Below are 12,263 nucleotides of genomic sequence, written 5' to 3' on the forward strand. Positions count from 1 at the left end.
CTGTCAACAGTGGACATTTTCTGACTAATTAATGTCATTAAAACAAACCAATGGCCTTCAAGAAATTATTTCAAACAAAATCCAAATCAGCACAAGTAGTCAAGGTATTGATTTTGAATGTGTCCAAGTGGAATAATGATCTTATCCTATATAACTAGGTTAGAGATTGCTTGGATCTCAATTGTTTTCATTAGAAGGAGTGAGCCTTTACCCACTGGAGCCTGTTGTGCACTTCACCCATAATCAGAGAGATATAGAGAAAAGACAACCTGGCAACACAACAAACAAGTTCAGTAAAACTGATTTAATAAGTAAAGCTTGCAAAACCTTTCTCTGACATGTTCATTTACCTGCCAAAAGTACCATGTTGAATAGACGAGTTAGAAGAAAAAAACGCTTTTAGGTTTGTATGTGTTGTGGAAGGGTGACCTTTTCTTGCAAAACCTATGACAAACAAAGGAGGGGCCAATCAATAGTGAGGGGTGTGTCACATGGACCAGAGCACATGTTTCCAACACACCCATCACTAGTGATTGGCCCCTCCAATGTTTGTCAGAAGTTTTGCAAGAAAAGGTCACTCTCCCACAACCGATACAAACCCGACATTTATTTTCGGAATTCGTCTATTTGACAGCAAAACTGAGAACAAATGTAAAGTGACTGACTTGGCAGGGGAATAACATTGGAAGTTTAATCAATCATACACACAGTCATTTGTATTACACGTACTCATATAGGCTGACACATAACTTTTCTGCCATCTCCAAACAACCATCCTTAATTTTTAAAGCAAAGAATTAACGTACAACTTGGTACACACAATATACAAAAGAACTTGATGTGTAGTCTTTTGCAAAACACAAAATGGATAAGCATGTGTCATAAACAGATGTTTTGATCAGTTGTCATTTCTGCTTTAGGTAAAACTTATGTTGACAGGTTTCTTTTCTATGCCATAATGAGAGAGAACACCGACCTTCTCTTGTGCTCAAGGGAGATACATAGACATAATGTATTGAACAGAAAAAAATGTAATATTTCTTTCCGATGAAGTCTTTTGCGATTCTCAAAATGTGGCTAAAATAATTACATTGGAAATGATACAGGTCCTATAATGTACTTGTACTTGTACGACGATTTAGGTTAAAAACCTGTACGCCGATCCACAAAAGTAAGCTGCATACGCGGGGGGGCTAGTAGCAGCTTGGTGTGTAGACACTTGATGTGTCTTTCCAGTGGCTGTCCAGTCGTGCTTTAAAGCAGTTAACGCTATCAGCTGTCACAACATTGTCGGGCAGGGTGTTCCAGTCTAAGACAACTCTGTCTGCGAAGAAGGCACTCCTTACTTTCGACTTGGCAAAGTTTAAAACTGTTTCCTCTCATGTCCCTTTCAGTGGGTGGGGGTCTGTGTAGATTGGGTTTCTGGGTAATGTATATACCTTTGAGGTATTTAAAAGTGTCAATCATATCACCCCTGCGCCGACGATGCTGGAGACAAGGAATTCCCAGGATCCTAAGCCTTTCTGAGTATGACAGTTCCTTCAGACTTCCAATCATCCTTGTTGCCCTTCTCTGGACATTCTCTAGGTCCACATTATAATTAAGGAAAAATCAACAACCAAACATAATTGAGCCAATACAAGAAGTAGCCACGCTACTAGGTTTTAGTGTTAGTCTAAAAAGACAATATTCCATGAAAAAGTCTGAACAGATTTGGTGATTTACAATAATCATAGTCAACTGGTGCTCATGACTAAGATTATTGTAAATCACCAAATCTGTTCAGACTTTTTAGTTAGAGTGAACTATGAAGAAGAACAGTATTCTCCAGTAGTGTATTTTCACAAAACAACATTGGTACAACGTTCATAATTAGGTGTGAGTAAACTATACTGAAGGCATCAATAATGGGCAAAGGAAAAACTATAAGCATGTGCACATGAAGTAAACCAACAAAAACTCAGAAACATTTTGTAAAGCCTCTAAGTCGAATCAACCCCCCAAAAATAATCTCACAAGGATCCAAACTAATGTATAACACCTGCTGTAAATTGAAGTACATGTATGTACTTCAAAAGGACTGCCCAGAAGTCAATAAAGTGGTAATTTTCTCCCTTCAACAAGATACAAAGTCACAAAGATGACAGAAACTATGTGATGTCAAAATAACCACTGCATATATACAGTGGAGTCCGGGTACTCATAACATCTACAGTGCCATCTTTCTTCAAGAAAAAGGGGGAAATACATGTAGATGAATTGTGGAAATAACTTTTCTGGGTTGTATGGGTTGTAAAAGAGTGAGTACTCAAGAGTCTTCATTTTGCTCCGACAAATATTGACATGTAGTTCCTTTACACATGTATGAGACACACCCTCGCTAGTGACTGGCCTATGTCACATGGGGAAATATCTCACTTGACATTAGTGGCCAGTCACTAGTGAGAGGGTGTCTGTGAAACACGTGTACAGAAACCACATGTTGATATTTGTCGGAGCAAAAGCAAGAGTACTCACTCTTTCACAACCCATATAAACCCAACAAAGTTATTCAGGAATTCGTCTATTGATACAGCAGCAAAGTTCAGACACACACAGAGCAAATAAATGTTCATTGTCTTTTCACACAAAAGGATATTTCATTCTGTTAAAAACAAAAAGGGCCCTTCAAAGCAATTTATTTTCTGATGTCTCTCGGTCCCAGTGACTGAAAAGTGTGATACAGTCAACAGTGTACTAAACAAACCGATTATAACACGTATGCATCATAGACTGTGGACATAGTCATTAAAAAAGCATCAGGTAAAATCAATAAGGTGCAGGAGATCATTCAGACAATAGAGTTACATGGAGAAACCTTTCCAACTTTTTACAGTAAATGCATGGGGTATTAAAATTCAAAACTCAGAAGTGTATTCAGCTTCTGCTACATTGCCAAGCTTGCCACAGAGATAAAATAGTTGCACCTGCCATATGAGAACAGCCTATGATAAGACGAAACCTTGCAATAAAGGACTGGACACCTGAATTCCCTTTTTTGGTTATCTTCAGTAACATTATACATGTCATGACAGGCCGCCTGCAATGTAGGGACATTTTTGGCTGGACCATAGGGGTGTTTTTTCATGGCAAGTACCACTGTGATATTCCGGTACAGAGATGTTTGGAAAGTATTTATGCTGCACTCCTAGCCATGAAGGACACTTTGGAGATCAAGGTGTACTTTTTCTTCTTCTTCTTGTCGATCACTCAGATCAAGGTGTACTAAAAAATGTGAGAAAAAAAATGGAAAAATTTTTTTACAAGAGAAAGTTTAGACACAGAAAAGCAGGGTTTATTTATTTTTAGATCAAGGTGTACTAAAAATAAATAAACCCTGCTTTTCTGTGTCTAAACTTTCCCTTGTGACAATTTTTTCACACGGGGAAAGAAGATATTACACTCTCATACATAAATAAATTCAGTTTTCTGGGGAACACAAGAAGAGAGTAAAGACATTTGTTAGGGGAGGAGATCAATTCTATGGTGGTCTCAGAAAGCTAGGTTCTATTGTACATTTATTTAGACCACTGTGTGAAATCAAATAAGAAGCTGTATATCAATATACATCACTTGAAAATCCCCCCAAAAGACAAAGTTTGAACTAACATGTCCATAAAAGCTGCAAAATACACCACGAACATATAGAGTTAGACAATAGAATTGATGAAAAATGAACAGTGAGTGTTTACCAAACTGTATCTTCCCTTGTTTGTCCATAGTAGTCCTCTATGGCTCTTAAAATAAAACAGTGAACATGTCTGAGGGCTTTAACATCAATCTTCACAGCTACTGCCTGGTGGTGATACTAGAACTTCCTGTGTTGATGTCTTTTTATCCCAGCCTTGTTGTGCCTTGATTGGAAGACAGTATCACAAGTAGTGGCCACCATCGGACAAAACACTGTCTGTCTTGCACTGGAAAAAACAAAACATTCTGGAATTACAAAGATATAAAAACTTTTTCAAACAAACCCGAAGGTTTGTTGTATTGAGCTCCCTACATTCGCTCAAAGGGAACACACTATCATTCATTTATAAACAAATAACCACACACACACACACACACACACAAACAAATAGCACACACCCAAAAACATAACTTTCACAACCAGACTGGAGAACACACAACGCTTATCTCAAATTTTCTTCCTGCAATAGAAAGTGAAGGCTGGAGCTCATACAGTGTATTGCTAACAGTAACACACAACCATAAGTAATTTTGCTATTCAAACGGTCATTGTAAATCATGAATGAATTAACTCAACATAAACTTAGAGACACAAGTAATATTATATTGCTGTGTGTGTAAAACAGCGTTTGAGCTATTGTTTAGGCTAGCATGTACGTTTTAACTTATACAGTACCAGAAGGTGCACAAAATACCGAACCATTTACCATTCCAGCAAGAGTTTTCTAATAGACGATGTTCAGAAATAACTTTCAGGATTTTCAGGTCTATTGCTATTAGAGTAAGACTAAGAGCCTCTTTTAAGTGGTCAAGCTTTTCAAACTTAGACGAAACAAGTATTAAGCTTCTGAACAGGTTTATCCTGTGATCGGGACTAACAACTAACTCTGATGTGTATGTTATGCAGCGTGTGCACAATACTATGCCACTTTCTGTAAATGATCAACGTTCACAAGTTTATCAGAGTTCCCGATGATTGCTGGCCTATGTGCTATAGTGATCCCTCTCAACATGTTCTGATTGATGTGACGTGAGTTTCATAAAACACATGTGCTTAGAGAACACTTCCACTGATCTGCAAACAATCGGCTCTGATGTGCATAGTTTTGAAAGAAAAGGGTATTATAATATAATTATATATGAGCGCCGACTGCATAACATACATATTAGAGTTATTTGTTTGTTCTGATCGCAGGATAAAGCTGATAAGAAGTGTGGTGCATTCTTCGCCTTGTTTTGAAAAGCTTGTCCTTGTAAAATGAGCTCTTCATCTACCACACCGACCAAACATCGGGACAAAAGTTATTTCCGTAAGACGTCTATTCACAGTTATCTTCAAACAGGGGAGGGTAGCGAAAGGGGTAAACAAAATCCCAGGACCACTTAACTTCTACAAACTTAAAAACATACCTGAGTTCTTCCGGAGGCGGCCACCATTTTGACCCTTGTGAGTTGTCCCTCTTCTCTTACTCCAACAGCTTGTCTGTCATCAGTTTCTTGATGAACAATGGAAATAAATTAGAAATCAGTTGCAAAGTTACATAAGTCAAAACGTTTTAGCGACAAAACAATGATAACTGTTCACAACCACACACTGTTGACTGTACTTAAAGCTGTCGTCTATCTACGACTATACGTGGCTCCATGTTTGAAAAGATAGGGCTTAGAAGCATGTACCGAACTCAGTACAGTGAAGGCGGCCTGAAACCTTGACAGATTCATTTAACGCTTGACTTTTGCTGTGATAACTTCCTGTTTGCTCCCTCTATATTCAAGAGGCACCAAAGGGAACAAATACGCCTTGGTGGAGATTCAAACTCAGGAACTCATGATTTCAGGGCTGATGTTCTAACCACTTTATACTACTGCGCCAATTATGACAAGCGCTGAACAATTTATACATTTTATGTTATTTTTGGAGCAGCATCTATTTCATACCTTTATCCATCAATTGCTCAGGAGTGAATTTAACTACTTCTTGGATAGCTATACTTGAACTGCACAGAGATTTGGAGAGATTAAATCAATAAATTACTGTTCTTCTACTTAACTTGTATGTTGTAAATAGATATCACATTCACAGCCATCACATCGCGTGAATGTCGTGTAGCATGGTATTGGTAACATAAAACATGTGCTGTAATTTCGTGAAACATGTTTGCAAAATAACGGCGAAGTTTACAGACAATTTTGACGCTATTGCAATGCATGAATCATTGAATGGTATTAATTCCACCTTAGCATAGAAACAAATTGTAACTTTTGCATCTTTGTTAAAACTGATGGAGTGGCCTAGTGGTCATGACATCCCCCCCGAAATCTTGAGGTCCGAATCTGGTATACTATGAGTAGCAACAAGAATAATGTGTATGCTTCCTTTGACCCTAGCCTGTTTATTGCAAACCTAAACCGATTAGTAGTGGTGACAGACAGGGCTGGATTTAACACAGATGAATATATGTGTGAGTTATTAATGTAATGGTCAACAAGTTACCATACTTTTTTAAATGGAAGAAGAGCATTATCACATTGTTGGCAGCATTGTGCAAAATACCCATACCATTCTGGATTATTGAATTGATTGACCCCAACATGGACCAAAACTCGTTAACATTATTAAATAACAATCACTCTGTAATGATTAACAACTTTTGGTTACATTTTCAAATGTTACTACATGTAGTCAGAAAGAGGTGTACACCACTGTATAGAATTAGAAGAGTATTACTATTACTAAGTTGCAAACCCCACTTTTATAAAGTAATTGCTAGAGAGAATTTCAAACACCACCAGAATAATGTAATGAACATCGGGTTTTCTTTTCAGATCTCCTGGATTTATAAACAAAAGCTGCTAATTCAAAACCTACAACTCATCCAAAGATGGAAAAAAAACATGGTTCGAGATTAGCATTGCGATAATCCTTTAAAATAACACAGCTTAAGATTTGAAATACATACTAACCAAGCCTATGTATACAACTGCTTGTTGTACTACTATGGTCACAAAACTGCCATTGCCAGGGAATGCTAAAACAGATAAAGGCGATGGATATAGCTTTCTGTCAGCACATTGAATAACAGTGAAAATGAAATTAAGGGATGTCTGGCTGACGGTAACAATAGCAACCACAGTCAGCATTAACCGGAAAGATTTGTGTGTGTAGCCAAGCCTAATGATATTCACCTGTTTTTGCATGATGAAGGAGTGGTATATGCAGAAATTCCAGCAGCGGACCCAGGTATCCTAGACTGGTCAGGCTCTGAATGTACTCTTGCCATAGAACTTCTTTGTGAGAGGCACCCACCAATAAGTCCTCGGACCTGAAAACAACACATAAAATACAGGATAAGAATAAGGATAAGGTGTGATAATTGATATAGTCCTGTGAGGTCAACCTCATGGCAATCCGGGTTGCTTTCTCTCTGGGGAAAGTGAACCGCCATACACTGATACAGTACACTACAACATTTTTTTCTACAATCTTTTTTACCGTTATTTCCACTTTGTGATTCATGCGATCTTATGCATGACTCCTGATAATGTCGTCTGGCGTCGGCAACACTTCCATATCAATATTAAAGCTTTGAAAACATTGTTATCTTTTGACCTAACCGTTTTTTTTTTAATATTCCTAGCAGTAGCAACCTCCTTGCGGAAACTTCCAGCCTGCCCTACTGATGTCGTTAATGCATCACGTTCAAGTTCAGGCCAGTCCACCTCCTCCAAATGTTTTGCAACCCTTCAATGGCTTTATTCAGTCCTTTCATTTTTCTGAGATGTTGAATTGGCAAAATGGTCTTATTTTAGGGTGTGGCACAAAGTGAAGCACTGGGAATCTCGCCATGACCCATTTCCAAAAGAAAGATAAAGCAAACATTTACTTGAATCAAACCATTTAGGAACTGTGGGATTCATGGGGGTTTATCCATTTGAGAACAAATCTGTTACTTCCCTTGCCAAGTAACATTTCCCTTTATTTTCCTTTTTAAAATTTTGTTTAAATACAGTAGAAATTATTAAAATAGAAAGAGGTTTTTAATATGTACAGAATAAAAAAACCGGAGGAATGTTTGCGTAAAGAAGGAATTTCCATAGAAACGAGTTTTCACTGGTATGTAAATTGATTTAAAGAAAAACTCTGAAAGGGGTGTGTGTGTGTGCCTGTATGCATGATCTGTTGGCAGGTCCAGATTAAAAAACAAATTGAAAAAATAAAATCTGTGCAATCTTGCATATTAGCAAGATCTAGATCAGCACTTTCCAGGACGTGTACGGGTAATGTGATCAAATGTAGTTTTTAGATCACGCGTTTGCCAAGATCTGCAGTCTTGGTGGGAGCAAAACAACACATGCCTTTGGAACATTGGAGAAACAAGAAGAGCAAACGCTCGATCGAGTCACTTTCGCAGTTCTGAATATTATATGAGGCATCAGATGGACAGGAAGAAATTGCTATTCACAACACAATGAGTCACGTTCACATAAAATTTGAGCCCGGTCACTTTTATAGTTTCCGAGAAAAGCCCAACGTTAAGTTGTGTGTTGCCGAACAGAAAAGGCTAGTTATCTCCCTTGTTTTTCTGATAACGTTCGTAAAAGGCTACAGATGTAAATACTTTGATGTAAAGAATAATCCTACAAAGTTTCAATCACATCCGATGAACTTTGTCAAAGATATAAAATGTCTAATTTTTCCTTTGACGCTGACCTGTGACCTTGAAAAAGGTCAAAGGTCAACGAAACCATCGTTAAAGTGTAGAGGTCATTGGAGGTCACGACTAAACAAAATATGAGCCCGATCGCTTTGATAGTTTCCGAGAAAAGTCCAACGTTAAGGTGGTGTCTACGGACGGCCGGCCGGACGGCCGGCCGGACAGACTAACAATGACCATTACATAGAGTCACTTTTTCTCAAGTGACTGAAAAAGTGAGTCACGGGTGACGCAATATCTACACGTACAGGCCTTTGCTACACGTTCGACCACCCAGAACACTGTATTCTGGGAATGGGAGTATCTTTCATGAATAATATTGTACACAGCAACAACAACAAAACTGACCGAATTTAGTACATGTTTTGTATTGCGAGTAACCAATAATCATTATAACCCAAGTTTAACTGAATTAATATTATTTGAACATACAAGCCAGGACCCCCTTTCGAACTGTGCACTACCCTACTGAACTGCGTTCAACATTATGATCGCTTTGCGTGTGCCACTTGTAGGAGCTAGCTCATTCAAACAGTTTTCAAAAGTGACTTACACGGGCGGAATCTCACTGAATGAAGGGACGGTTTTATGGAAGACTTTGGTCTACTGGGTAGATTGTTCTATTTGATTTTTGTACCTCGATTTTGTTTTTCTCGGAAAAGGAATTCTGTTCTCTCTGAAATGTGTAGCTTTTCTCGGAAATCCTGGGATCCGAGGAGAATTTATCTATGAAAAAAACAAAAACAAAAAAGGGTAGTAAAGACCATCAAATTGTACTCACTTGATAAAGTGTTGTTAGTCCTAAGTTTTCAAGTGATGGCTGGCTTTCTGATTCTTGTAAGTTGTATTGAATCTTGGTCTCTGTCCCATACATCTCTTGCGGTGACAGCGGCAGCATGAATCAAACTGCACATTGAGAGTCCACACACACTAAAAATAAAGAGTAGCAAAATGGTTAACCAGGAATAGTCGAATCATGATGGTTAGTGAATTCCCAGACATGCATTCAATACAATGATCATAAAAGTATAACGTATAAGATGTCAACATGTATAATACATACATGTGACCTGGGGTGAGGTGCAAAAAGCCAGACTCTGAGCCACCGAACTGGGTGGAAATGGCACGCGGGGCCTGACTGGTTGAAATCACACGCGGGGTCTGACTGGTTGAAATCACACGCGGGGTCTGACTGGTTGAAATCACACGCGGGGTCTGACTGGTTGAAATCACAACAAATCTTAATGTCAACCAATCCAACCCTGTGACTGTGTAACACCAAGTTTTGCACCCTGCACCTCAGCCCAGGAAACCTGATTATCAAATACCTGAAGTGTGTTAATGTTAGTTGTTACTCTGTGTGTGGTCATTGAGCGAGTCGTACTCATAGACTGGGTGTTTGTTATGTCATTGTCCATTCAGTCACAACTTTGACAGCCAGCCAAGACTCAGTCACTGAGTCAGTCAAGGCTATTCAAGACTCTCACTCTCAGCTATGTCATGTGTTTCTGTGTGCATGCAGACCTTTGACAGTTTGAGCATGTTCATGTGCTTGCACATGTATGTGTGTGCACAACTGCATAAGACTAAGATTTGTAACTGTAAGACTGTGTATTTTCAAGGATTGTTGCGTTTGTGCATCTATTTGTTCTTTATTGTTCCCATGATAATTAATGCCTATGTGTTCTAGTGTGCGTGTGTTTGCTGGCTTTCAACTTTTAATCATACATCATTACATGTGCAAGTGCCACCTTTTGTTTGTGTGTGTGTGAGTGTGTACTTTTTTGTGCTTGTTTGTGTGTGTACATGTATGTGTTCATGCATGTGTCATTGTGCAATGTGTGTGCACAAGCTAACAAAAGGTATTTTTGTGCGAGACTTTGTGTGGTTATCAGTTTGACTGTTTGTCACTGGTGCCTGTTTTAAATCTCTTTCTCACCATCAAATGACTGTACTTGTTTTCAAAATAAATTGGTAAATTTGCAGCTCGTACATTATAACTTGACAGTAAAAGAATTGTTCAAATCAGAGGATAGCATTCAGAATCACTCAATCAGTCAGTGGCTAGTCAATGCCACCCTAAATAGACTCAGCTTGGCTCAAGTAAGTCGCAACTGGTCACCAGTTATCGAACAGCACAGCGATCAGTATCACCATCACCAATCAAAGCAGTGCAGACAGTATTCAGTATCACTGCTCCTTTCTTTGCTGCATGCTCATTGGCTCGGCTCCTTTTGCTTTAACTCCAAATAAGCCCCCCCCCCCCCCCAATAAAAAAAGGTGTGGTTAACTGAAGGTAACATAGCCCCCAAAAATATGGTAGGAAGCTAGGCAATCACTTTTTTTTTAAATGTGTACAAATTAAACCTACTTGACAGGGAAATAAGTGTGCGACTCGAGCGCTTTCGCTGCATTTTCTGCACTCGTTTTCTTGTTTTTTTGTGGTTTTTTTGGGGACAAATGTAATAAAAAGTTATAGGGTCGGCCCCTAAAAATAGGGTAGGTCGGGTTACCGTAACCACACCTATTTTTTTTTAGGCCTACTTAATGTGATGGGCGCTGCCTAGCTGTCAATTGCTGTGGACATCCACCCCCCCCCCCCCCTTGATTGCTGGGCCAACCCCCCTCACCTCAGACAAAGGGGGACTGATCATAGTCAGTCGGGGCTAACAAATAGTAACATGACATTGACAGCTGCGGGTTCGGGTTTGGGGATGCAGGTGCGGTAGGGAGGCAGAGTGGTTAATGTTAGCCAGCAAAAAAAACCTGAGAAGCAAGGAAAGGGGGTATTGGGGGAGGTGTGACCGTAGACATGAATACACTGTTGTCTGCAGTCTGCTTTGATTGGAATGCCGGGCCGGTGTTCGATCTTGGGTAGTCTATCCTCCTAAAATACTGAAGACCATCATCACCGGAACCACCATCACCCAAGCGTAGCAGATTCATCACCATGCTGATGTTGGCTACCTACCAGTACCACCAAGAAAGAAAGACCACGGATGACTTCTAACACACACATGATGAAACCATGCTAAAAGTGACCTCTTGAAAGCCGACTTACCATGCCCCAGGAGATTGTTCAAGTTACTAGCTGCCCGCCACGTCGCTGTAATTCGTGGAAAATCCTTCTTATGCAGAAAGTTCCACGTGAAGCTTGGTGGCCGCCATTTTGGTTCGGAATCTTAACTTCCCGCTGACGATTGAAAGTCGTGAAGTTGAAATTTATCCTATTTGTGTTGATTTATCCTGAAAGCGACGTGTTTCACACAATAATCCATTGTTGTTATGTCTACAATGTTCAGATTCTATTACTTAATGTCACTGGTTATTATCGCAGTGGAATCGACGAACTGCTGATCACCGACAATCTGTCACCAGTGATAAGCGATCATCATGATTGGATCGATTGTTTTTGATTGGCTGATTGCTTGTTCGCTCCTATCGACCGAACGATATGCCTACTAAACCTGTAGTGGAATGCATGAATGGAGACTATCAAGCTAGTTGGGAACTAAATCCAAAGTTCGAAACTATCGCTCTAGTGCGCAATGCATGGCACGATATTTTCAAATGTTCCGACCTAAGTTGGTGACTAACTTGCTCAACTTTGGTCCTCCTCCGAGGAGGACCAAATTCCTTAGTTTCGAACTATTGCAAAAACACAAATGGCGGCCGCCATGACAGTCTTTGATTTTGCTGTACAAAAAAATCAAATATTCGGCAGTCCGACGCATGAACCAAAGAATGATGTCGACAAAGAAGTTGAAACATTGATTGCGCTTTGGAGGGGGTTCAAATACAAGTCGTGAAGTGACCGGC

At 39.4% G+C, this 12,263-nt stretch overlaps 1 long non-coding RNA gene across 2 annotated transcripts; it reads right to left on the reverse strand.

Moving 5' to 3' along the window:
* Positions 1-285: 285 nt before the first annotated feature.
* Positions 286-11,821, reverse strand: LOC138957936 (uncharacterized). 2 transcript variants are annotated; one of them, XR_011453236.1, is made up of 6 exons: positions 11,506-11,821; positions 9,226-9,350; positions 6,916-7,052; positions 6,694-6,758; positions 5,140-5,225; positions 286-3,956 (listed from the first exon to the last, which is right to left on the reverse strand). It is a non-coding gene; the product is annotated as an uncharacterized lncRNA (long non-coding RNA). The 2 variants fall into 2 exon arrangements; XR_011453235.1 differs by lacking the exon at positions 6,694-6,758 and having other exon boundaries at positions 11,506-11,817.
* Positions 11,822-12,263: the final 442 nt, after the last annotated feature.

This window comes from Littorina saxatilis, unplaced genomic scaffold (assembly GCF_037325665.1).
Source record: "Littorina saxatilis isolate snail1 unplaced genomic scaffold, US_GU_Lsax_2.0 scaffold_419, whole genome shotgun sequence".
Taxonomy (NCBI): domain Eukaryota; kingdom Metazoa; phylum Mollusca; class Gastropoda; order Littorinimorpha; family Littorinidae; genus Littorina; species Littorina saxatilis.